Here is a 25,552-nt window from a genome sequence, read left to right on the forward strand (position 1 = left end):
TGTGCGTGCGTCTCATTAAGCTATGCTTGTTCGTCACGACTCTTCACCGTAGGATGACCTTCACGTCCTTCCTTTCACAATAAGAGACAAAGATTTTCCATTTGTTCCAAATTTAGTTTCTTTTCTATTTCATTGTCTTTCACTAATCTGAGTCACTACAGGCTAATAAACTGTTCTAAACATGCTCAGTACTTAATTATATAAACTATGACAACACATAGACACAAAAAATGCATGAAATGACTTTAATAAGACAAAAACCACAACAAATTGGCACAAGATGGCAATAACACTAAAAACACAACTATACATAAAATTTTTCTAAAACCCAAAAAACAATAACACGCATACACAAAACCAACAAAAATGCACAAATTGAGAGAAAAACACTCAAAACCACCATAAAATGTCTCAATCTTTGAGAAAATGGCAACAAAGAAACACAAAATAAGAGAAAAATACAGAAAACGAACTCAAAATGGTTCTTATAAACTATTTCCACCACTTTTCACATATGTTGAGCCATTATTGTCACTTTTAACCTCTTTTCATTATATTTAATGATCATTTTTGTCAATTTAACCACATTCACCATTTGTCATAATTGTTCCAATATTGACACTTTGAACCCTTTTTACCACTTTTTCTGCCCGTTTTTGTCCACTCTAATTTGCAACTTTTAACTTATTTTTGTGGTTTTTAAAATCACCACCTTTTCCACCATTTTTGGTCACTTTGAACCCATTTTATTTGTGATAAAAACAAGGATTTACATCTTTAAGATGACTATAAATTAGGGGGCAAATTTTGTGTCATTGTTGTAATTTTTTGTATTTTTGTTGTTGTTGTTTTGGTGGCCATGAGTTATCTTGTGTCTCATTGGAGTAATTCTTGTAATTGTGTATATTTTTCTGTACTTCATTTGTATTATTGTTGTTTTGTGCGTCATGTCATTTTTTTTTCTTCTTATTTTTGTTTTGTTGATTTTTATGTGCTTTTTTGTAATTTTTGGAGTCATGTTGTGTATTTTTATTGTTGTTTTGTGTGTCATGAATCATTATTTTGTATTTTTTTTAATTTTCTTTTGGAGTAATTTCTTGTTTTTATATTTTTCTGTAATTCTTTGGAGTCGTGTTGTGTATTTTTGTTATATACTATAGAGCAAATAATATTAAACGTTCCTGGATAACAGTGGATATTATTCAGATTATCACAGATTCATAGAACAATGGACCATCATTTTGCTGACTTTATGGACTATATCACCTCCATCCATGGACAGTCATCCTGGGAAAAAACTAAACAGGAAGTAGACGAGAGTCTGAGAGGAGGAGGAGGAGGATGAAGATTAGTGTGACAGCGATGAGGATCCAAACACAGAGTTCCCATCATCCTTCACTTCAGTCGTTGACTGTGTCTATTGTGGCAGCGTTAAAGCTCTTCTGATTGGCTGGATGGGTCTGAATGTCACGGCCGTCACGTTCCTGGACTCTGGAATGTGTGTGTGTGTGTGTGTGTGTGTGTGTGTGTGTAGCTGATGTTTGTGTGCGATGAGTTAATGGCGATCCATTGAGTGGTTGATTGTTGTCCACACTGGCTGTCTTTGTGCAGCTTCCACATACACACACACACACACACACACACACACACACACACACACACACACACACACACACACACATTCCACCAGTGCTAAGACAGAAAAAAACAGTTGGAACTGAAGATCTCAGGCATGCTTTGGTCGTCATGGCGTTTTGTTTTGGCTCCAGTCGTAGACGTGAAAAGGTCTGAGTCTAAAAATATTTTATTGCTGCTTTTACGTTCCTTCTGCTCCTTTCATTCCAACTTTCCTTTTCTCGCAAAATCCAACCCGACAAAGCCTGGCATGAATTACTACGGCTTTTTATTGCATTTATGACGTTATCTAGTAAAGAATTATGCGTTTTCTTTTGATGGAGGTAAAGTAAAGGTTAGAGGCTGATGTGGAACTGTTGGATAAAGCAGTGGGATGTGCTGGTCTGCCACATCCTGAGCTTCATCCCAGTCAGAGGAGGCAATAAGCTGCGTTCTCATTGGTCACTGTTTTAACCACAAATGTGGAGAATAGTCAGGAATAATATATTTTTAAAAAAAGCATTGTAATTGAGCAAAAATAATTAAATAATCTAAAAGAAATGATTTAATAATTCTAATTTTAAATTTTCATTCTTTGAATTATTTGATTTGTTCAATGTTTTATCTGTTTTCATGCTCAAAAATAGCAAGGAATAATTCAAAAAAAATAATAGTAATTGAGCAAAAATGATGAAATAACTATTTATTTCAATTTTTCATGCTTACAATTTTACATTTGTATTCTTTAAATTATTTGATTTGTTAAATTTTATATTATTATTGTTTTAATGTGAATTTTTAATGTAAACCTGAAAAATTCTTCCCTTTTCTACTTAGTTTAGTTATTTTTTAAAAATCTCTGTCTCTTTTTATTTGTCATCTTTTTAATTATTTTATTAAATTACTTCTGCGTGCATTAGTCTGTACACCTTTCTTTTTTAATGATCATTTTTAACTTTTGTCAATGACGTTAGAAAAGTGAATAAATAAAGTTTGATGGATTGATAAATAAGTTTGTCCTTCACGAGGCAGGAGGATGGATTCTCCAGAGCTTTAAGCACATGATTGTGGAAGTAAGGATTCCTGTCAGATGAAACTTTAGCAGCAAAGTTAAGTTTCCTTTGAGGCGTAAAAACATGGCTCCGTTTTTCTGCTTGGATGGAGGAGGAAGTTAGTGGTGATGAGGGAGGAATGACATCCTTAGTCTGGGTCAGTAAACATCAGTGATTCTTGTCCTGGTTTATACGTCATGACGGGAACTCCTCACAGATTTATGACATTTTTCAAGAGAATCGTTCACTTTGGTATAAAAACATGACGTTTGGCACAGAAACTCTCTGTCTTCCACTATTTTGGAAAAAGGCGTTGGCCACTCAAGAATTCACAATGGCGACCATTTTTCAAGATGTCCACCATTGCTATTCAATGTGGTTACTATATAACCAAAAAACGCTCGGATTGCCAAACGAGGTGTGAGTGGAAAGGTCTGATCCTCCCGGTAGAGGTGAAACACTCAATCACGGTGGAAAAAAATTGCTTATTTTGTAAAAAAAATGTGGCACCAGCGGACGCATTTTATTCCCCGAGTCCGAATATGTGGTTTGTTTTCGGCTAGAGGTTTGGTGTTTTCCTGCACCAGGGGTAACCTCGGTCAATGGGAGAAAGCAGTATCAAAGTGGTTCCCTTTTGCTCATACTCCTCTGAGGTTACCCCTGGTAACGCTGGCCTCGGGAGGACCAGACCTTTTCGCTGACATCACGTTTGAGCAGAAGTTTTGAGGCCATTGAGTGTTTCGCCTCTAGTTCTGACTCTACCTGGGGCTGATGCACATATTTGGACTCAGGAGGACCAGACTTTTTTCTGACACCTTGTTTTTTTCCCAATCCATGCATTTTTTGGCTATATAATAACCATTGAAAAGCAATGGCGGCCATCTTGAAAAATGGTTGCCATATTGAATTTTTGAGTGGCCAACGCCTTTTTCCTAAATAGTGGCCCTTAGAGAGTATCTGTGCCAAATGTCATGCTGTTATATCAAAGTATAAAAGTCCACTAAAGATCACGAACCCACACAGTTCACTCAGCCAATCAGAGGGCAGTATAGTTCTACAGCACGTCTGCTTTGTTTGAACACACCTTTATTCTCTTCCTTTCATTTAAAGGCTTGTCTCATCATGTTCTTCAGACAATACGTTACACACATTACACAGTGTCATTCTGTTTGGTGAGGTTCATATAATAATGGATGAAGTGTGTGTACAGTCTGAATGCTGATGTTCTATAAAGACAGGATCAGACAGGAAGTACAATAACAACTTGAGTCGTTTCATTCAAATTTATGAGAATTTTATCACCCAAGAGTGACATTTAAAGACCCATTTGATCCTGTTTGTGTGCAGCCCTCGAAGTAAACACACAAAATAACTGAGTGACCTAAAAAATGTACAAAATGACAAATACAGTAGACAACAAAAAAATACACACGACTCCAAAAACACATAAAACAACAAGAAAGAAACATCAAATGACAGAAAATTTTTCAAAATGATGGAGAAATGTACAAAATGGCAACAAAACAACAAAAACAACAATGTGTTTACACAAAAATGACTGAAAAATTCTGAAAATAACATTAAAAACACAGAAAATGCAAAAAAAAACAGCAAGAAAAAAAAACTGAAAATGACCACAAAATGATACCAAAAACACACGAAAAGAGAAAATAAACACACAAAACAGCAACTATACATAAAAATGCCTCAAAAATACACAAAATTACATCAAAGAAACATCAGACAAAAATGTACAAAATGATGTTGACATTTGCAAAACAGCAACAAAAAGACACAAAACAGGAAAAATGACGACATATATACACAATATGACTTCAAAAAAAGAAATGCAACAAATATTCACAAGACCGCAACAAAAAGACACAAATTGAGAGAGAAAGATGCAGAAAACGACACTAAAAACGCACAAAAAGAATATGAATACTCCTAAAACAACTCCTATAAATACACGTCTCAAAAACACACAAAATGATGACTAATAAACACCAAATAAGAGAAAAATATATATTGTACAAAATAATGAAGACATTTATAAAACAGCAAGAAAAACACACAAAACAACAACAAAATTGACAAGTATAACAAAAATGCACAAATTGAGAAAAGACTAAACACACAAATCAACAAATACTGTATATATAAAATGTTTCAAAATGACAACAAAAAAACACAAAATTAGATAAAAAATTACAGAATATTGGAGAAATTAAGAAAATGGCAACAAAACACACAAAACAACAACATGTATACAAAAAATTCCAACAAATATACACAAAATGACTTAAAAAAACACAGAAAATGCCAAAAATGTACTCAACACAACAACCAAAATGCGCAAATTAGGATAAAAAATACCGACAAGGGCCATAAAATAACACTAAAAACAAAAGACAAAATAAACACACAAAGTTAATAAAAACTCAAAAACAACAAGTATACTTAGAAATGTCTCAAAAACACACAAAAAATGACAACAAATGCATAAATTGACTGAAAACACACACACGGAGCCTTTGTTGTGTCCTGTGTTGATGCTCAGATTGTTTGTGACTTTAAATTCTGACATTAATGTTGATAAAGTTGATAAATAATGAATAATATTAATAATAATAAATGTGACTCCAGTGATTTTTAGAGCTTCTGCATCTTTGTGGCGTTCATGGCTTTTAGCAGTGTTTCATACACACACACACACACACTGGTGGTTAATTTAAGTCTTAAATCCTTTTCCTTCGTCTCTTCTGCAGAGGTTTTTTTTTTTTGTTTTTGCTGACTCTGCAGAGCCAAAGGCTGTAATTTATTTTAAATATTACTGTGGTGCTGCTCACATTTTCCATAATGTTAAGCTTTTGTTCATTTCATGGGTTTGGCTTTAATATTTAATCTGTTTAATTCTTTAGAAACCAAACAAAAAGCTTCCAATAATGTAATGTCTTAAAATTATATTTAATTAAAAAAATAATGACACACGATATGTGTAAAAGGCAATTACTTTCTTCTACTTCTGCTCTTTATAATAATTATAATAATATATTTTATTTAAAAGTGCCTTTCTCAGCACTTTAAGGAATGATGAAAAACACAATGAAACATTGGTATTTATTATTAATGTTATTTATTTGTTTGTCTGTTTGCAGAATTACATAAAAAGTGTTTAATGGATTTTGATAAAATTTTAATTAAAGATAGACCCTACTCTTTGGAAGATTTCTCTAATTTTTTGGATCATTACATTGATTCTGGATCAGTTTGAAACATTGTAAAATCCCTATTCCTCCTCATTGGGGAAATTAAAAAAATAATATCTCTGTCCCAAATTGACTGATCTTTATGAAATTTGACTCAGTTATGTTGAGTTGTTTCTTTAATTATTTCACCAAGTTTCATTCAGATTGGATCAGTATTACATATTTTATCATGTTTTTCATTTTAAAAAGCTGTTTAACTGTGAATAAACATCTGGAAAGGAGGAGATTTTGAGTTTTTAGGAGGTTTTCGCTGTTGGTGCTCATTTTATTCCTGTTTTCATCAACGTGTACGGAAGTGTACTGCATTTTACTTAATTATACACTTATTTAACGTTTATTCTTTCTTTCGTCTTTGTTAAAAGTTTTATTCTTTTATTTGTGATTTTTTTTTTTTTTTTTTTTTAAAGTTGTAACGAAAGCATTTTCCCCCTGGGATTAATAAAGGAATTCTGATTCACTTTCTTTTTATGGGAGTAATTCTTTTTCTGTTTTTCATGCAATTTTATTTCATTTTTTTTACTGTTTTCTGGACATTTCTTGTTTTTTTTGACAAATTTTTTTTCTGTTTTTCCAGACGTTTTTTTTTTTGGAGCTTAGAGCTTTTTGAAAAACAGAAGAAGAAAAAATAGCCCAAAAAACAAACCAAAAAATGAAATTATCCAGAAAAAACAGCTTTTTTTTCCGCCAACTGAGCGTGGATGAAACTATAGCTTAAAAAGTTAAAAGGTAAAGAACAACATCTACTCCTACACGTAATGTCTGTAAAAAAGGAACCAAAAAACGCCTACAGATGAAACTATAGTCTATAATATTTGATAAAAGTCTGTCAAATGACAATAAAAACAGTGGGTTTTACTGTTTCTGACATAAAAACAACTTCTGACGACTTGTTTTTCTCTCTTCAGATGTCAGATAACGGCGTTTCTTCTCCTTTCTGACTCCATACTTTTCGTCTCTACTTTCACAGAGTTAAACTGTAAAAACACGTCATTCTCTGAGTTAAACATAGTGGTTTAGTGCATAGCATTATCTGTCAGACAAAGCACACGTTACTGCTGTTGTAATGATTGTGTTTATATTTCTGAGCTTTCAGTCCTTTCCCTTTCCTCCCCTGAGATCTGCTGTCATTGGTTTATTGTTGGTTCATTGTGCTAATGCCAGGTGGAGCTAGCATAATGCGCTTTGATATCGCTAACGTTCTTTCATCCGTCGGGTGATTCACCTGCAAAGTGTTTGAACATCACAGAATCAAAGAGTGTTTGTCAGTCGCTGCAGCTGGAAAACCTCCACACGTGTTTTACAGGACGTTGTTGGTTTTTTCCTCTTTCACTTTAGCTTTTTAGAAGGTTTGCTCCTTTAAATCCAGGAATTTGTGAAGTAGGGACTGTGATTTTCTGTGATGGAAATTGCGGAACATCAGTGGCTTTTTAATACATAAATACATAGTGAAACCAATTTGTTAAGAGATATGTGAGATGTTTACATGTTCTGCTTTGATAGAGTCGTAGACGCCTTTGTTTATCTGTTAAATGTAATTAAAATAAACTAAAACTCAAGAGAGAGAGAGAAAGTTTTTTCACTGTTCAACCTTGTCATGGTTTTTTGGTTCTTGGTCTTGTCTCCAGTCTCTACAAAGACTTGGTCTTAACTCGGTCTTGGTCTCGGTCTTGGTCTCAGTCTTGGTCTCGGTCTTGGTCTCAGTCTTGTCTCAATCTCTACAAAGACTTGGTCTTGACTCGGTCTTGTCTTGGTTTTGATCTTGGTCTTGTTTCAGTCTACTAAGACTTGCTCTTAACTCGGTCTTGGTCTCAGTCTTGTCTGTCTCTACAATGACTTGGTCTTAACTCGGTCTTGGTCTTGACTTGGTCTCGGCTTCTAAAAGTCTTGATATTGTCTTGGTCTTGTCTCAGTTTATACAAAGACTCAGTCCTGGTTTTGGTCTTGGTCTTATCTTGTCATGGTCTCGGTTGGTCTTGTCCCAGTCTCTTCAAAGACTTGATCTCAACTCAGTCTTGGTCTTGACTTGGTCTTGGCTTCTAAACATCTTGGTGTTGTCTTAACTCGGTCTTGGTCTTGTCTTGGTTTGTCTCTGCCTCGGTCTTGGTCTTGGTCTTGGTCTTGGTCTTGTCTCAGTTTCTACAAAGATTTGGTCTTGACTCAGTTTGTCTCAGTCTTGATCTTGGTCTCGGTCTTGGTCTTGTCTCAGTTTCTACAAAGACTTGTTCTTGGTCTCGACTCCCAAAAGTCTTGGTGTTGTCTTGGTCTTGATACTTTGTTCTTGAGCACAAAACTACTGAACATTTTCCTTTTTACAAATGTATTTTTATTACATTTAGGGCTATTATTATAAATAGGTAAATTGTTTTTTACTGGCAAAATGGTCTGTATGATCTAAATGAAAAATTTGTGATATGAATTTTTTTTTCACATATCACCCACCTCTAGCATGGGGGTTAACGTCACCCATGTCATCATATTGTGTGTTTGTGTTGCCATTTTTTGTGTTTTTGCAGGCACATTTGTTGTTATTATGTTTTTGGTGTCATTTTTGTGTATTTCCTTTGCTGTTTTGTATCATTTTGTGTGTCTTTCATGTCATAATATGTGTTTTTGGAGTAATTTTTTTTTTCTCATTTTTTGTTTTTGGAGTCATTTTCATATTTTTATGTGATATTCTTGTGTTATTTGCAAGGAATTCTTTGCATTTTCGTTGTTATGTCGTGTTTTTGTGTAATGTTTGTGTATTTCCTTTGCTGTTCTATACATTTTTGCATATCTTTCTGCATCCATGTTGTCATAATGTGTGTTTTTGGAGTCATTTTGTTTTCATTTTTAGTTTTTGGAGACATTTTCATATATTTGTTGTTGTCGTCTTGTGCCTGCACTTGTTCTTATAGTTGAAACTTTCATTGTTCTACATGTTTTTCCTTTTTTTCTGCTCATTGAAGCTTTAAAGTGACACATGTTGTAACAATGACGTCTCATTTCTTCTATTATTTTATTGCAATAATGTGACGATAAGCATCTGAAATCTTCTGTATTTTGACCACATTTTTACCTAAGAGTGACTTTAAAAACATTTGGATCCACTGCAGTGATGTGGTGTGTCTGTGTAATTCCATGTGTGTAACATTGTGATTAAACTGTGATTTCCTGGTGTTTTTGTAGCGACTCAGTTTAAAGTTTCACAATAGAAAGAAACTCAATCCAAAGATAGAATACATGGGAACCAACGGTGACTTTTATAGCATTTAGTTCCTCTGGGACGACGAGGACGGGATTGTTTCCGATGAAGCTCCTCCCACTGTTAGAAAGCCAGCACCCACGTGCTCACACTCTCATAACATCCATGGATGAAACATGAAAGCTCCTCCTAAAGTAAGCCCTTAAAAAGAAAGTGTTTTCTCTACATAGTTTAATGTTTGTGTTCACATGCCCTGAAGTTCACATGCTGTGTACACAAACGCACACAAATGCACACGTGCACTTCAAAATCAAGCTTTTCAACACGCCATCAAAGCTTCTTTCCTCCTTTCATCATCCTGTAAAAGTATTGTGGCATTAGAGTCATTTTATGTGTTTTTATTCCTGTATTTGTGTGTTTTGGAGTCATTTTAGTCTTTTTTTTTGGCATTGATGTCATATTTTTTACTTTCTTTCCCTGATTATTGACTATCAACATTAACACAGGAAGCAACAAAGAGTGTGTGTGTGTTTTTGTTGTCATTTTATGTATATTTTTCTTTAATTTTTCTATTTTGTTGTTCTGTTTTTAGGGTTTGTTTGTGTGGTTTTGTTGTTATAGGAGTTGTTATGTGTGTTTTTGTCACCATATTGTGTGTTTTTGGGGTTGTTTTATGTGTTGTTTGTTTTTCCATAATTTTTTGTATTTTTGTAATTATGTGTGTGTATTTTAGGAGCCATTTTGATATATTTTAATGACATTTTGTATGTTTCAGTATTTGGTGTTTCTCTGTAACTTGATGTGTACTTTTGTTGTTGTTTTGTAAATTTTTCCTCAAATGTTGCGTGTGTTTTGTTGTCAATTGTGTTGTTTGTTATTTTGTATTTTAGGAGTCATTTTGGTGTTGTATGATTTTCCTTTATTTTTTGTAGTTGTATTGTGTGTTTTAGGGTTTTTTTTTGTGTTTTTATTTTACATGTTTTTCTCTAATTTTATTTTTATTTTTGTAGTAATATGTGTGTGTTTGGAGTCATTTTGTATTTTTGTGTTTTTGTAATCACTTTTAACTATTTTTGTTGTTGTTTTGTATTTTTTACTCTTTTTTGAAAGGTGTCAATTTGTATTATTTGAAATTTTGTATTTTAGGAGTAATTTTTGTGTATTTTATTGACATTTTTGTAGTCGTGTATGTGTATTTTTATTGTATAACTTTTTCTCTCATTTAGTTTGTTTTTGTTGTTGATTTTTGTGTGTGTTTTTTTTGCAATCATGCGTTTCTATTTTTTGTATTTTAATGACGTTTTATATATTTTTTGTATTTTTGTAGTTTGTCTTTCTAATAAATATTGTGTATTTTTCTGTCCTATCATTGGTTTTTAGAATCATTTTGTGGGTTTATTTTTGTGGGACAAAATTAAACCGAAGGTTGACTTTGATCTTAATAATCTCACATTAAAATATTCTTTCATTAGTTCCATCTTTCAGTGTTTCTGCCTGTTTTATTCCTCTTGTTATGATTAAAAGAGACGATGACGACGATGATGATGATGATGATGATGATGATGAATTAAAGAGAACACAGGTACAGACTGTATCTGTGTGCTGTTGTCATTAGTGGTTGTTCTTTAGAGGCCTGCCCACATAAAAGCTCCGTGTAATTATAGGTTTGGAGGATGAATAACGTTTAAATGCTTCTTCTTCTTCTTCTCCTTCTCCTTCTCCTTCTCCTTCTTCTTCTTCTTCTTCTTCTTCTTCTTCGTCTTCTTCTTCTTCTTCTTCTTCTTCTTCTTCTTCTTCTTCTTCTTCTTCTTCTTCTTCTTCTTCTTCTTCTTCTTCTTCTTCTCCTTCTCCTTCTCCTTCTCCTTCTCCTTCTCCTTCTCCTTCTCCTTCTCCTTCTCCTTCTCCTTCTCCTCCTCCTTCTTCTTCTTCTCTCTAAGCTTGATGGACTTCCTCATCTCAGGCCTTTTAAGTCAAAGCTACATTATTTATTTCTCTCTCTGAGTTGAAACGCAGTTTTAATCCCAAACATTGAAATGTGTGAAAAGGAAAAACTTGATGAGAAGCTTTTAAAGATTCTGACAAACGTTTGAAGCTTTAAAAATCAGCAAATGTTTCCTTAGAAGATGAAATCACTGAATTCAATCTATCACTAAAGTTTTTTTTAGGGTTTTTTTTTTTTTTTAAACTAATGTTGAGGAAGAACTGTATTTTACTGTACTGTTTAATCTGGGCAATGTTCTGGTTAGATGTTCCTAAAACTTGTTTTATTCATGATGACATGATTTGGGTTTTATTTGCAAAGTGGGACTTTTTGCATTTTAAATAGGAAAAATGTGTCTTTTTGTGGATATTTTTCTGTAATTTTCCGTACGTTTGTAGTTGTCTTGTCAATTTTTCATCTAAGTCTGTGCTTTTTGTAGTCATTTTTGTGTATCTTCGTTGCTGTTTTGTAGTCATTTTTGTGTATCTTCGTTGCTGTTTTGTATATTTTTGTGATCATAAGGTGTATTTTTAGAGTAGTTTTTATGTTGTCGCCTTGTGTGTTTTGCAGGTCATATTGTGTTTTTAGAGTCATTTTTGTGTATTCCCTTAGCAGTTTTGTATCATGTTGTGTATTTTTGTTGTCATAATGTGTTTTCGGAGTCATTTTTTAATTTTTATGTCATCTTCATGTGTTTTTTGCAGCAAATTTTCAGAATTTTTGTTGTGACATTGTGTTTTTGGAGTCACTTTTGAGTGTTTTTCTTTCATTTTGTGTATTTTTAAGTTGTTTCTTCATGCTTTGGGCCCACATGTTTTCTATGGTATGAGTGACTCAGTAAATCGCTGCCTCAGTGTCGGTATTCACTGTTCCTGGTTTTGTGACACTTGGATTTCCTGCTTCTTACGTACACGTCTAAAATAAACGGCATTACTTCATTGGTAACAAAGTGTGCACGTGTCAGTTGGTCTACTCTGCAGTCAGTTCTGTTTCTGTTTAGTTTGTGTGAGTGGCCAACATAGCATCAGGATGACTGTGTGTCTGCCAAGGCTGGAAAATGTAGCTGGGATGATGTCATTGGTCTGTTCTAGTCATATGGAAACATACGCTCACTATTTATCATTTACCGCCAGCTAACGCTAATGCTAAGAAGCAACACGCCCACTAATGTGTGCTGGATAAAAGTTTTATGGAAAGAAACACATACACACACATCCCAGCTGTGCTTTTACTGGTTTTATACTGGTTTTATACTGGTTTTATACTTGTTTTATACTTGTTTTATACTTGTTTTTATACATGTTTTCTACTGTTTCTCTGACCTCAGCAGATGTTCCTCAGTAACCTCTTCTTCTTCATCCTCTTCTTCTTCATTAAGCTTCATTTTGCATTCAGTGAAAGTAATGATCTCATCATTTTAAAGGATAATTTGATCCATTTAATGCATTTATACTCAGAAAATGGACTTTGGAGCTTTGCATTTGCATATCTTTGAGCAGTTTTCATGGATCACTGACAGAGTTATCATCAAAGTGTCTTGTTTGGACACGTACGAGCCCTGCAGATAAACTGCAATATTCAACACATTAAAAAGATCCTTCATTGTTTTTACAAGTTTGGCCTAAAATCTTTGAAATGTACCTATTACTTTAAAATGGGACTACTTTACAGTTTTAATCTGTAAATCAGTGGGAGGGGGTCACCAGATGCCTTCAAGAAACTAAGAATGTTTCCTGAACAATTTCAGCCCATTTTTGCTTATTTGTACCATTTTTCTGCCACTACACTCAAACGTGGCATATTTTAATCTATTTTTATCACTTTTTCTTGCCGTATTTTTGCTCTTTTTAATGTATTTTTGCTACATTACTCCCATTTCTGACACTTCTACATTTGAATGTCTTTTCTGCAAATTTGTTCTACTTTCAAGACATTTTCAGCATTTATCATGTTGTGTGTTTTTGTTGTCATAATGTGTGATTTTGGAGTAGTTTAATTCTCATTTTTGGTTTTGTGGGCTATTTTCATGTCGTCGTCTTGTGTGTTTTACAAGTAATTTTCTGCATTGTTGTTGTTGTCATATTGTGTTTTTGGAGTCATTTTTGTGTATTTTCTTTGCTGTTGTGTATCATTTTGTGTCCTCCAGGGCTCTTTAACGCTCGTGTGCTCAGCTTTGATTTTATAACTTCATTTGATGAACTGGTTTAGCTTTGATGTAATTAATCTGCTCTATTATTGACATCAGTGTTGGCAGGCAGACTCTGTGTGTGTGTGTGTGTGTGTGTGACCTGTAGGGCTATTGGTCAGTTTGTTACTGTGATGGAGTGTGACAGGAGTGGATGTGATGATCCAGGCCTGGAGCCCCAGTTAGAGCCCAGTGTTCCCAGTCCTCCTCTGAACTCCAGCTCTGCTACTCTAATGAGGGTGTGTGTGTGTGTGTGTGTGTGTGCGTGTGCGTGTGTGTGTGTGTGCGTCATGCATGCTCTTGCCCTTGTTTTCTGCCTGATTTTTGCACGTAAATTTGTGCATTTCTGTTGTCATATTGTGTTTTTTGACTCATTTTTGTCTTTTTCATTCGCTGTTTTGTATATTTTTGTATCATTTTGTGTATCTTTGTTGTGTGTGTGTCGTCCATGTGCTTTCTTCATCAGGGATAGTCTTGCATGACATCACCACTTTTTGTTCGCTAATCTTTGCTTTGCTAGACTTGGCGGCCCGTCAACACTTGCGGTGTGTAATTGTGTGTGTGTTCACGCACACTGACAGCATGGGCAGGTAGACCCCCCCCCCCCCCAGCTCTCTCTTTAGTCCTGCTTTGATGCTATTGGGCTTTAATAAGCCGTACTCGTGTCAGCTCATGTAGTAAATCTTTGCCATTGTGCTGCTATATTACAAACAGATGTACACACACACACACACACACACACACACACACCCTGTGTTAAATGCCAGCAGCTATATTTGGTGGAGAGGACTAAAACCACTGTGGGCCTCTGAGCTTTTCCTTGTGTTTACTTTGAGTCTGAGACCAAACCCAAACCCAGCGTTTTCACCACAATGGACGACTCTTTTTATTGTGTAGTAATAACACAAAGTCATACTCGTGTTTTATGTCTGTCTGTCTGTCTGTCTGTCTGTCTGTGGGGCTCCTCATTTGTTCAACTATTAATTTTAAATATGTCTTTCAGTAAATAACAGTAAAATACACAAAACGACTGCAACAAAAATACACAAAACTTAATCAAGTAAACACATGAAATGACTCATAACACACAAAACAAATATATACAGAAAATAAAATTTAGAGCAACAATAAAATTATGCAAAATGACTCCAAAACCACAGAAAAAAAACTAATAACACACAAAAACGACTCAAAAATCAGCAGAAATGCACAAAATGACAACAAAAATACACAAAAATGATCAAAAAACACAAAATGACACAAACAAAAACATATAGAACAGCAATAAAAATACGCAACATGACAAACAGCAATAAACACAAAAATGCTCAAAAAAACATACAAAATTATAGACAAATTCACAAAATGACAACAAAAATACACAGAAATTATCAAATAAAATACACAAAATGACTCATAGCACACAAAACAACAAAAATATACAGAATGACAGAAAAATGTACAGAACAACATTTAAATAAAAAAAGCAAAATGACTCTAAAAACATAGAAAACAAGAATAAAAACACAAAAAACAACAAGAAAAACCCAAGAAAATGCTCTGAGTGGTCGTTATTCTGACTGAGAGCATTAGGAGTAGAGATATTAACATAGATAATACATATATTAGAGTATAGATAATACAATATATTAGAGATAATCTATTAGAGATAATAAAGTGTGAGGCTGAAACACCACGAGGTGAAAGGCAGAGATGGAGGTCACATGACCAAACAACAGTGGTCTAATAATAGATGGTAAACAGCAGCTCAGTAACACAGGCCACGTGCACACATTCATGCACTAGTCAGTGTGTCACATAAAAGCACTTTAATGTTTCCAATCAACTATTTTTAAACTTTATTCTTTACATTTGTTTGATTCAGGCTTTGATCTTAAACTCTAATGAATCTTTTAAATGTCTAGTAAATCTTCCCATTTTGACTTTATTCTTCCCACTGAATGCACTAAACACTGTTTTAATAGAAGAAGAGGCTTGTTAGTGGAGCTGTAAATATAGGCTAACATGCTAACATGCTAACAGGCTAACATGCTAACATGCTAACAGGCTATGGGTGAATTCTACACAGGAAAGTTTTGAACTGTGGGAAAACTTTAAGAGTTCAGCCAGATTAGCATCTTTTATCACAGGGGGCGGGGCTACAAACATGTGATTTTATTTGATCTGAGGGTCACATGATCAACATTAATGTTAGCATTAGAATAATACACAATTATTGTTTTTTTGATTCTTGTTTTCTATGTTTTTGGGGTAATTTTTGTCACCATATTGTGTGTTCTTTGGAGTTATTTTAGTGTTTTTTTAGCCATTTTGTGTTTTTTTTTTGGAGTTGTTTTGTGTTTTTTTGGTCATTTTGTGTTTTTTTTTGTTTTTTTTAATTTTTTTGTGTTTTTGTAGTAGTTTTGTGTTATTAGAGTTGTTTTGTTGTTCAAATTTTGTGTGTTTTTGGAGTCATTTTTTGTATTTTTGTGTCTTGTGCTTTTTGCTGTATTTCTGTTGTCATTTTATTTATATTTCTCTTGTTTTCTTTGGTTTGGAGTCTTTTTGTAGTTGGTTTTGTCAAAAATAAATAAACATATTTCTGTTTCAGGAAGTGAATTCTGTATTTGCAGCGTGTTTTCTGCAATCATAGAAAAATCTGAGGCTCTACTTATGACATTTAAAGCTTTTATCACCGTTTAGATTTACACACGTCATGATGTCATCGTATAGTCTGTAAATCATGGAGAGTTAACTTTAAAATAACACGGCTTGTACCTGTGATTTAGGGCTCAGTCAGAGGACACCCGTGTGCTATGTGTGTATGAATGTGTGTGTGTGTGTGTGTGTGTGTGCATAGCAGTGTGTAAAGCAGGGCTGACTCAACGTCCCGGTGACGATGGCGACAGTGGTTTGTGGTTAGAATCCTGATCTGCTCCTCATATGACCTGTGATGGACAGGAACAGCAGGTAGCACGCACGTACACCATACAGCACACACACACACACACACACACACACACACACACACACACACACACACACACACAGAGACAGAAAGCACTCATACTAGTTAGTGTAGCTGCAGCGCTGCACTATAAACATGCTCATATATGGATTTCTTTTCAAAGCTCCACTGTATCCTAATGATAAACAGTCATTTGACGTCTCAACGTGCACAAACGTGCACTAATCTGAGCTCTTATTCTGAAGTACACACACCCTGCACACCTTGGACAAATAACGTTGGCTCTAGAAAGCTGGAAGGCTGTTATTTTGAGTCATTTTGTGTATTTTTGCTCTTTCTTTATATGTTGTAGTTGTCATTTTGTTTTATTTTTGGTATATTTTCTCTCATTTTGTGTGTTTTTGTTGTCTTTTTGTTGTGTTTTTGGATACATTTTTGTGCATTTGTCCTATCGTTTGTTATGTTTTGGAGTCATTTTGTATATTTTTTCTCTCATTTTGTATGTTTTGGTTGTTGCTATGATTTTTGTGATTTTTTTTTCTGTCATTTTTAATATTTTTGTAGTTTTTTGTGTGTTTTGAGTTATTTTGTGTATTTTTGTTGTCATTTTGTGTTTGTGGAGTAATTTTTGTGCATCTCTGATGTCGTTGAGTCATTTTTTTAAATTATTGTTGTTACTTTGTGAGCTGAGTCATTTTGTGTATTTTTCTTGTGTTTTTAGAGAATTTTTTTGTGTATTTGTGCTATTGCTTTATATGTTTTGCAGTTTTTTTGTATATTTTTCCCTCATTTTGTGTATTTTGGTTTTTGCTTCATGTCTTAAGTCTTGTATTTTTGTCGTTTTTCTGTGTTTTTTAAGTCATTTTGTGTATTTTTTCTTGTTGTTTTGTTTGTTTTTGGCGTCCTTTAGTGCGTTCCCTTTGTCTAGCAGTTGCCCTTGTGTGAGTTTGTGTGTCTCTTATCGTTGATCGTGTTTCTCTCTGAGTGTTGAATGCGCTGTGTTTTCTTTTTTTAGTGTCTTCTGCTAACGTTTTTATGCTCTTAACGTATTTGATGACACCCAACACTTTTCTGTGTGTCTCAGTAGATATTTATTATTTATCCATTTTAGAAACTCCACTGAGGCAGTTTATATTTGCTCATTAGTGTATTTCTCATCATTGTTAAGGCTGTAACCTTTCATCATATATCTGTGTTCTTTGTTGTTAGTGTTTAGTTTGAGCTGCAGAGGAACACAAACGCTCACATGTTGCATTAAAGCAGTCGTGCTGCTGTCGTTCAGGCTTTTTAACGACAGCCGTTGGTTGATCTTTTCCAGCGTGGGAACGTTTCAGCTCTGCAGCTGTTTTAATCTCACATATTTCCTCACATGCACTCTGCTGCTAGGAGTGTGCACGTCGTAGCGTCTGAAGGACACGACAATACAACAGGATATTTATTATATCTATTAACTTCAATTATTGACTTACACATTTCATTTTCATTGTTTTTTTCTTTGTTTCAAGGAGTTTACAGGTTATTAAACTTCAGGAAATCATACCAAACATGATAAATATGGTTAATAGAGTCAACTACTGTTATTAATTTAACATTTTATATGTTTCAGAGAATTTATGTAAACTGGACAGTCACACTCGTCACTGAAACCACACGTCCTAAAAGCAACGTTAGCCACATTGCTAACCCTAATTAGGGCTGTTTGTAGATAAAAACTGTTTTTATTTTGCAAATTTGAGTTTAAAAAAAAAATATATATATATATATATATATTTTAAAAATACGGAAATACGTGATATTGTCCTGAAACATGCATGTGAGGCATTTCTGTTTCATATTAAGGCCTGATTTTAAAATGACAGTCACTTCTGACTTCTGACTTCTGATTCTGATTGTTTTTTTCCATTTGAGATTGTGATTTCTGTTTCAAAATGTGAATATGACGATTTTCTGTCCGTTTTCTCAGTGAAACTGGATTAAATATGGAGCTACGATCAGGCGTTAACAGCACAAACAGTTTGATGAGAAGAAAGATGTTGAATGTTAAGTCAAAGCATGTTTTCACGTGTTTAATCAACAGTAAAACGTGGTAAACACGTGGAGACGTGATCTGTGTGTTAGTGATAGTGTGAGTAAACTGTTGATGAGATGAATCCAGGTCAGCTGTCGTTGCTCATTACATGATGATCATATCTCTCTCTACGTCTTCTTCTTTGTCTTTGTGGAGCTCTAGATGTGTGTTTATTTCCTCATTTATTTCATCATTTCAGCCCATTTTTGCTTATTTTTAACCTTTTTCTGCAACTACACCAAACCTTTCATATTTTAACCTATTTCCATCACTTTTTTGCCATATTTTTGCTCCTTTAATGCATTTTTACTATATTACTCCCATTTCTGACACTTCTCCACGAAATTTCAATGTCTTTTCTGCACTTTCAACCTTTTTTGACCTAATGTCACATATGTTGACCCATTATTGTCACTTTTAACCACTTTTCACCATATTTCATGCTTATTTTTGCCAATTTAACCACATTCAGCATTTGTCATGCCCATTATTTCACAGTTTAAACTGATTTTTCCAATATTTAAACTTTTAACCCTTTTTACCACTTTTTCTCTCTGTTTCTAAAACAGGGATTTACATCTTTAAAATGACTATATACTATGGCCCAAATAATAATAATAAGCTTTCTGGATAACAGTGGATCTTATTCAGATCAATAAATGAACTTTCAGTCATTCAATCATCTGCTTTCTAGTGAAAAATAGTGTATAAATGTGTGGTATTGTCCATAAATATGCATGTGAGGCATTTCCGTTTCATGTCGTGGCTGATTTTAAAAAAAGAGAGAAAGAAATAAGAAACGGGTCAAATTGATTTCAATTATTCAGAACATGAATTATGTTTTTTTAATGGAAACTCAGACCTTAGCTTCATTGAGGCAACTTGATTTGAATAAAGGGAGTTAGAGAAAGAAAGTATGTGAGTCACTGCTGTCGTCCATCTGCCTGGTAATCTAAAAACATCCTCCTCTGTGTCTGTGGGGGGTTTACGTTTAGTTTCTAACGAGGTGCTGAGTAATTCACATAGGCCTCTCTCCCTAGAGATGATGTGCAGCAGGGCACTGGCTGTGGGAACAGCTGCTGATGGTGGTCTGGACCACGTGTAGAGATGTAAAGGAGAACATTTCCCACTGAGAGAGAAAGATCCCACTCTGGCAGCAACTACAGCGAGGGCCACAAAAATGTGATCTAAGGGCCACAGACTTGAATAATGATCGATAAGAAGATCAATACAGGGAAGAACAATGGTTCTAGTGGATTTTTTGTTGTTCTTTGTGGATTTTTTTAAGCCATCTTGTGTGTTTTTCATTTTGTTGGGGTTTTCAGCCATTTTATCTTATTTTGTTTTTCTGGAGTCATTTTGTTTTTCTATTTCTTTGTTTAATGTAATGTTTGTATTGTTGTTTTGTATTTTTGTAGTCATTTTGCGTGTTTTTGTTGTTGTTCTGTCTTTTTTTTAGCCATTTTGGGGTTTTTTTATATTGTCATTTTGTGTATTTTTCTGTGATCCTTTTGTACTTATGTTGCCTATATTTGTCTCTTTTTTAAAAGCCATTTTGTGTGTTTATGTTCTCGTTTTGTATGTCTGGAATAATTTTGTATTTTTCTGTCAATTTGTTGTTGTTTTGCATGTTTTTGTTGATGTTTTCTGTCTTTCTTGTCACGTGGTCATTTTGTGTATTTATTTGTATTTTTGGAGTAATTTTTTTGTTTTTTTCATTTAATGTCTTTTTGTTGTTTTGTGTTCATTTGGAGTAATTTTACGAGTTTTTGTAGTTATTTCGTGCATTTGTATTTTCATTTTGTGTGTTTTTGGGGCGTTTTTTCCTGAAAATGTATGTGTTTTTTTCCTGTATTTTTGGAGTCATTCTGTTGGTTTGTTTTTGGGCTGCACAGAATTAATTGGAGGGCCCCATGAAGCCCCCGGGCCACCAGTTGAGTTTCTTCCTTGAGTCGACCCTCAATCTGCACAAAGGCTTCTCTATTTCATCCTGAAACTGTTCCAAAGTATGCAGTCGACACCAAGGCAGGGAGTCCAGGTTCACACCAACTGATTACTGCCGTCTGTGTGTATGTGTGCGTGTGTGTGTACGTACGTGTGTGCGTCTCTCGTATCAAAACATTTTTCATACACGTGTTTAAACCCATGGAATTCATAGCATTTGTACAAAAATCACACAAACATGATATCACCAACCGCAGGCTTGTGGAAAAGCTGCTGACTTGTGTTGACCCATCAGGTCAGCATGAGTCAGCAGCTTTTCCACGAGATGTGCTACACCTGCTAAAGCTAACATTAGACCACCTGTTTTACAACAGGTTTACCGAAAGAGGATAAAAACAGTTGTTATCTGAAAAAGTTATTAGTAATTGTAGTAGACAATGAAGCAGAGAAGAAGAGCTCTCCTATCAGAATCAGAAAAAAACTCTATGTATCCCCGAGGGGTATATAGAAAGGCAAAGAGCGTCATATTAAAATAATTAATAAATAAAAACAGCATTAATAATAATAATAATAATAATAATTATACACACACGCAGAAAACAAGGAGGTTGTAAGATAAACTAAATCACAAGGTGCAAATGAATAAGGTGCCTAATGCTGATGTTTAAGTTCAAAATATAAAATTTAAAATATAATAATAATGAATAAAAATAAAATTTATATATATAAGTATATATACATATGTAACCTATTATTATTATTATTATTATTATTATATTTTCCAAGGGACTTTTACTCCCTCTTAAACAGTGCGCTGACATTACTCGCTAACTTCAGCCACTACAGCGTGTCAGCGCACTGTTTAAGGGAGCGGTCCCTTAGGAGAGCTCTTCTTCCCTGCTTCATTGTTGACTACCAAACCTCAGAGTTGGAACTGTCGCCCTCTGCGGTCAAACTTTTCCTGTTTTGTTAAATCAACCAAAAGCAGCACAAGTTGTCATTGTGACTTAAAAAGCTATTAAATGATCTATAAATCTACTAAATGATCTATAAATCTACTAAATGATCTATAAATCTACTAAATGATCTATAAATCTACTAAATGATGTATAAATCTACTAAATGATCTATAAATCAGGCTGAATGTTTCACTCCAATAGAAACAATGGGATGTTTACAGGCAGGTGGGGCCCTGTGACATCATCAATCACATGATTTCAAGATGGAGGAACACAGGCTCTAAAACTGTAAAGTAGTCCTATTTTTAAAGGAAATTAAATGATTATGACGTATAACTATGTGTTTTGTTAGACATAGATAATTTCAAAATATTTTAAGCCAGATTTATAAAAACAGTGGAGGATCCCTAGAACATTGTTGGGACTTTTTCTTTTAGGTCGTGACCTCTTTTTTTTTTAATTTTTTCTCCATTTCTGTTGCAGTTTATCAAACGATGTCAACGTTAAATGTATGAAACAGTTTATTGGCTCCTTTCTAACACACATCGTTGCTCAGATTTCCCAGCTGTCTTTGCCTGTGAGTGAAGAAAACATCTGGTTTGCATCTTTTTTAAGGTCAATTTTGATCGCCTTGACACAACTCAACTCCCCATCTTTTAAAAGAAATATTAAAATGATCACGACCTTGACTGATGAACAAAACGGTGCCAGCTGTAGCTTAGAGCAGGGGTTCTCAACCTTAGGGACGAGACACTGAGAGGAGTCGCCAGATTCCTTCAAGAAACTATTAATATTTTTTTAATAATTTGAGCCCATTTTTGGTTATTTTTTCTGCAACTACACCAAACTCACCATATTTTAACCTATTTTCATCACTTTTTCTTGCCACATTTTTGCTCCTTTTAATGTATTTTTGCTACATTACTTCCATTTCAATGCCTTTTCTGCACATCTTTTCCACTTTCAATGCATTTCCTGCACTTATAAACTCTTTCCACCACTTTCCCACCTAATGTCACATATGTTGACACGTTATTCTTACTTTTAGCCTCTTTTCACCATATTTCATGCTTATTTTTTGCAAATTTAACCACATTCACCATTTGTCATTCCCATTATTTACCAGTTTAAACAAATCGTACATTTTTTCTGCCACTTTTAATCCAATATTGACACTTTCAACCCTTTTTACCACTTTTCCTGTTTGTTTTTTGGCCACTTTAATCATTTAACACACCGGTGACACATCCTGGTATGCGCACATTACAACTACCTTAACAGTGTTAAAACTCGCTCTATTGAAAAAATTCCAACAGTTTCTGAAAGCTAACGTTGCGCTTTACTGGCAACCTACAAACATTAATTCAATTCAACTTTAATTATTTAGCGCAAATTACAACAAAGCCTTCTCAATGCGCTTAAAATATAAAACATGATACACTAGTAGCAGGTCTGCCTTGATCATGTAGAGCTTTGTATGCTAACATGAGGATTTTAAACTCTATTCTAGATTTTACAGGAAGCCAATGAAGAGAAGCCAATACTGTAGAAATATGTTCTCTCCTGTTAGTACCTGTTAGTATTCTAGCTGCAGCATTCTGAATTAACTGGAGACTTTTTAGTGAGTTACTAGAACATCCTGACAGTATAGAGTTATAATAATCTAATCTAGATGTAACACATGTATGGATTAGTTTTTCAGCATCACTCTGGGTCAAGATATTCCTGATTTTATAGATATTATAGAGGTAGAAGAAGGCTGTCCTTGTGATTTGTTTAATATGAGAATTAAAGAATAAGTTTTTTACTGTGGTGCTGGGTGACAGAGTAATGTCATCCAGAGACACTATTTACTCTGATAATTTATCTCTGAGGTGTTTTAGACCAAATAAAATCACTTTGGTTTTATCCTGGTTAAGAAGAAGAAACTCATCCAGGATGTGATGTCATTAAGACAAACCTGGAGTTTTAATAACTGATGAGTTTCATCTGATTTCATTGAGAGATAAAGCTGTGTATCATCTGCATAGCAATAGATATTTATATTATGTTCTCTGATAATGTTACCGAGTGGAAGCATATATAATGTAAAGAGTATTGGTCCTAAAACTGAACCTTGTGGAACTCCATGATTAACTCTGGCTGAGGAGAGATTATTAACATGAACAAAGTGGGTTCTGTCTGATAGGTAGGATTTAAACCAACCCAGCGCTGTTTCTTTAATCCCAAAAACACTTTCCAGACAAAACATTTCACGATAATCACGTTCCCTCCTTTGTAGAAAGTCAGCAAAGAAATCGCTTTGGCTTGTGAGTGTAAAAGTTGCCATAAATTGGCCTGTTTTTGCACTTTCAGGAACATGGAAACCTTTTATTTATTGTAAATAGTTTTATACTTTCTGAATTGTATATATTTGTTGAAAAACAGTTACTCGTGTGAACTTTCATTGTTTTCTTCCGACTAATCTCAAAAAATCCTATTTAGTTTTTGTGTTTTTCTTCATTTTACACTGAAAATGTAAAAAACTGCCAATTATTGGAAGACTAAAATGTTATGGAAAAAAGGATAAAAGCACTTCCTCATAAAACATTTACTGATCATTTTAAAGAAAAAAAACCCCCAAAAATAACAGACAGCGTTGGGGGGTGTCCCTGTTTCTGGTGTCAGACCTTTATTTTGGTGGGTCGCAGGGCTGAAAAGGTTGAGAACCACTAGAGTTCTAGCTGCTCCTTCCCGTTGGATGCATCAGGATGCATGTGTGCAGGGTTGAGTGCACGAGCGTGTGCAGGCTTGTTTGCAGCCGTTCTGTGTTTGTATTTGTAGATGCACATGCACGCACACATGCACTGTGGTAGTGTGGACTTCTAGAGGGTGTTTCTGATTTAGTGCTTCCTGGTGAAGGTCAGTGTGAAGGAGCTCTACTTCTTATTTAGAGGAGGGAGAGGACAGAAAGGATGTATTTAAAACGTTGGCGTGACACAAATAACCGGTTGTTCTTCACAAAGAAAGCACAGGGAAGCGAGTGTGCAACGTTCCATTTGGTTTTCTTTCATTTGTATTCACACAGAGTCGTAAAAGTACAGAAAAGGGAAAATATATGGGCTGGGTTTTGATTTTTCTACTTTTCACATGAAAAACTGTTAAATCTGCTGGAGAAAATACTTTTTTTTTAAGATAAAGACAGTGTTGTCGGATCCGACAGTCACAGAATGGAATAATGACCAATCAGAACATTAATACAGGAAAGAACAATTGGTTTTGTGTTTTTGTTACTGTTCTGTGTGTTTTTTGAGACGTCTTGTGTGTTTTTGTTGTCGTTTGGTGTGTTTTTTTATTTTCATTTCTATATATTTTTTTTCATTTTTAATTCATTTTAATATTATTTTAGGGGTTTTTTTCAGCCATCTTGTGTGTTTTTGTTATTTTGTTTGTGTGAGTAATGTTTTCTATGTTGTGCACATGGTTTTCATTTTTTTTTTTAATTTTTTGAAGTCATTTGGTGTTTTGTTGTTTTGTGTAAATTTTGTCTATTTTTCTGTTGCCATTGAGAAAACACTTTTAGCTACAAGAATCCAGCACTAAACCTGTAAAACTGTCTGTGTGCGTGTGCGCGCGCGCATGTGCTACATCAGTGGTTCTCAAAGGTTTTTACCCCCTTCTCGTATTTCAGAATCCAATCCGATTACAACATTTTGCTAAGAAATATATTAAGATCATAATGATGGAATAAACGAGGGATAACACACATTTTAAAGAATCTCATTTTTCAAATAAGTGAAAAGAAACAGTATTTACTGCAGTGCTTACCAACCTTTTTTGTATCGTGAGTCTATTTTGATATTTCTGGTGACTCCAACGACATTTTTTTCTAGAATTAGTTTTGGATTTCCTATTCCTTATTTACTACATTTTAGTTGAACTAGATTTATATTTCACGAAGTGAAAGTATAGAAATACAGTTGTTTAAGATTCTGTGTTGTTTTAATTTAAAAAAATTAATAAAAATAACAATAATAATTGTAAAATTTCAAAAATCTATTTAAATTTTTTGGAAATTTCAGGAAACCCTATTTGAACTCCAGACGATCCCACATGGGGTCCCGACCCCAAGGTGGAAAAAGGCTGATTTAGTGGCTCCTGAATAGATTTATTTCTGTAGTTTTTATCATTTCTGGTCTTCACACGCCTGGGGCGGGACCAAGACTGACTCTTTATTTGTAAATTTTCCGTTCTCTCTCTCAAGTACTCCCTGTAGTGCCATTGCGTACCCCAATATGAGAAACCCTGTTTAATATGACTGATTCCAGTTTATAATAGCTTATTATTCT

At 34.3% G+C, this 25,552-nt stretch overlaps 1 protein-coding gene across 2 annotated transcripts in view; it reads left to right on the top strand.

Annotated features, from left to right (window-relative positions):
- Window positions 1-25,552, top strand: part of ppp2r3a (protein phosphatase 2, regulatory subunit B'', alpha) — a 52,987-nt gene that overhangs the window by 4,093 nt on the left and 23,342 nt on the right. The window contains exon 1 of one of the 2 annotated variants that reach the window (XM_028437861.1): window positions 16,117-16,255. The exons of the other annotated variant lie outside the window; for it this stretch is intronic. The gene's annotated coding sequence lies outside the window, so the exon portion shown is untranslated. Of the gene's footprint in view, window positions 1-16,116; window positions 16,256-25,552 lie in introns of those variants that run through there. 2 annotated transcript variants of the gene reach the window in all.

The sequence above is a fragment of the Gouania willdenowi genome, chromosome 22, assembly GCF_900634775.1.
Source record: "Gouania willdenowi chromosome 22, fGouWil2.1, whole genome shotgun sequence".
Classification (NCBI taxonomy): Eukaryota; Metazoa; Chordata; class Actinopteri; order Blenniiformes; family Gobiesocidae; genus Gouania; species Gouania willdenowi.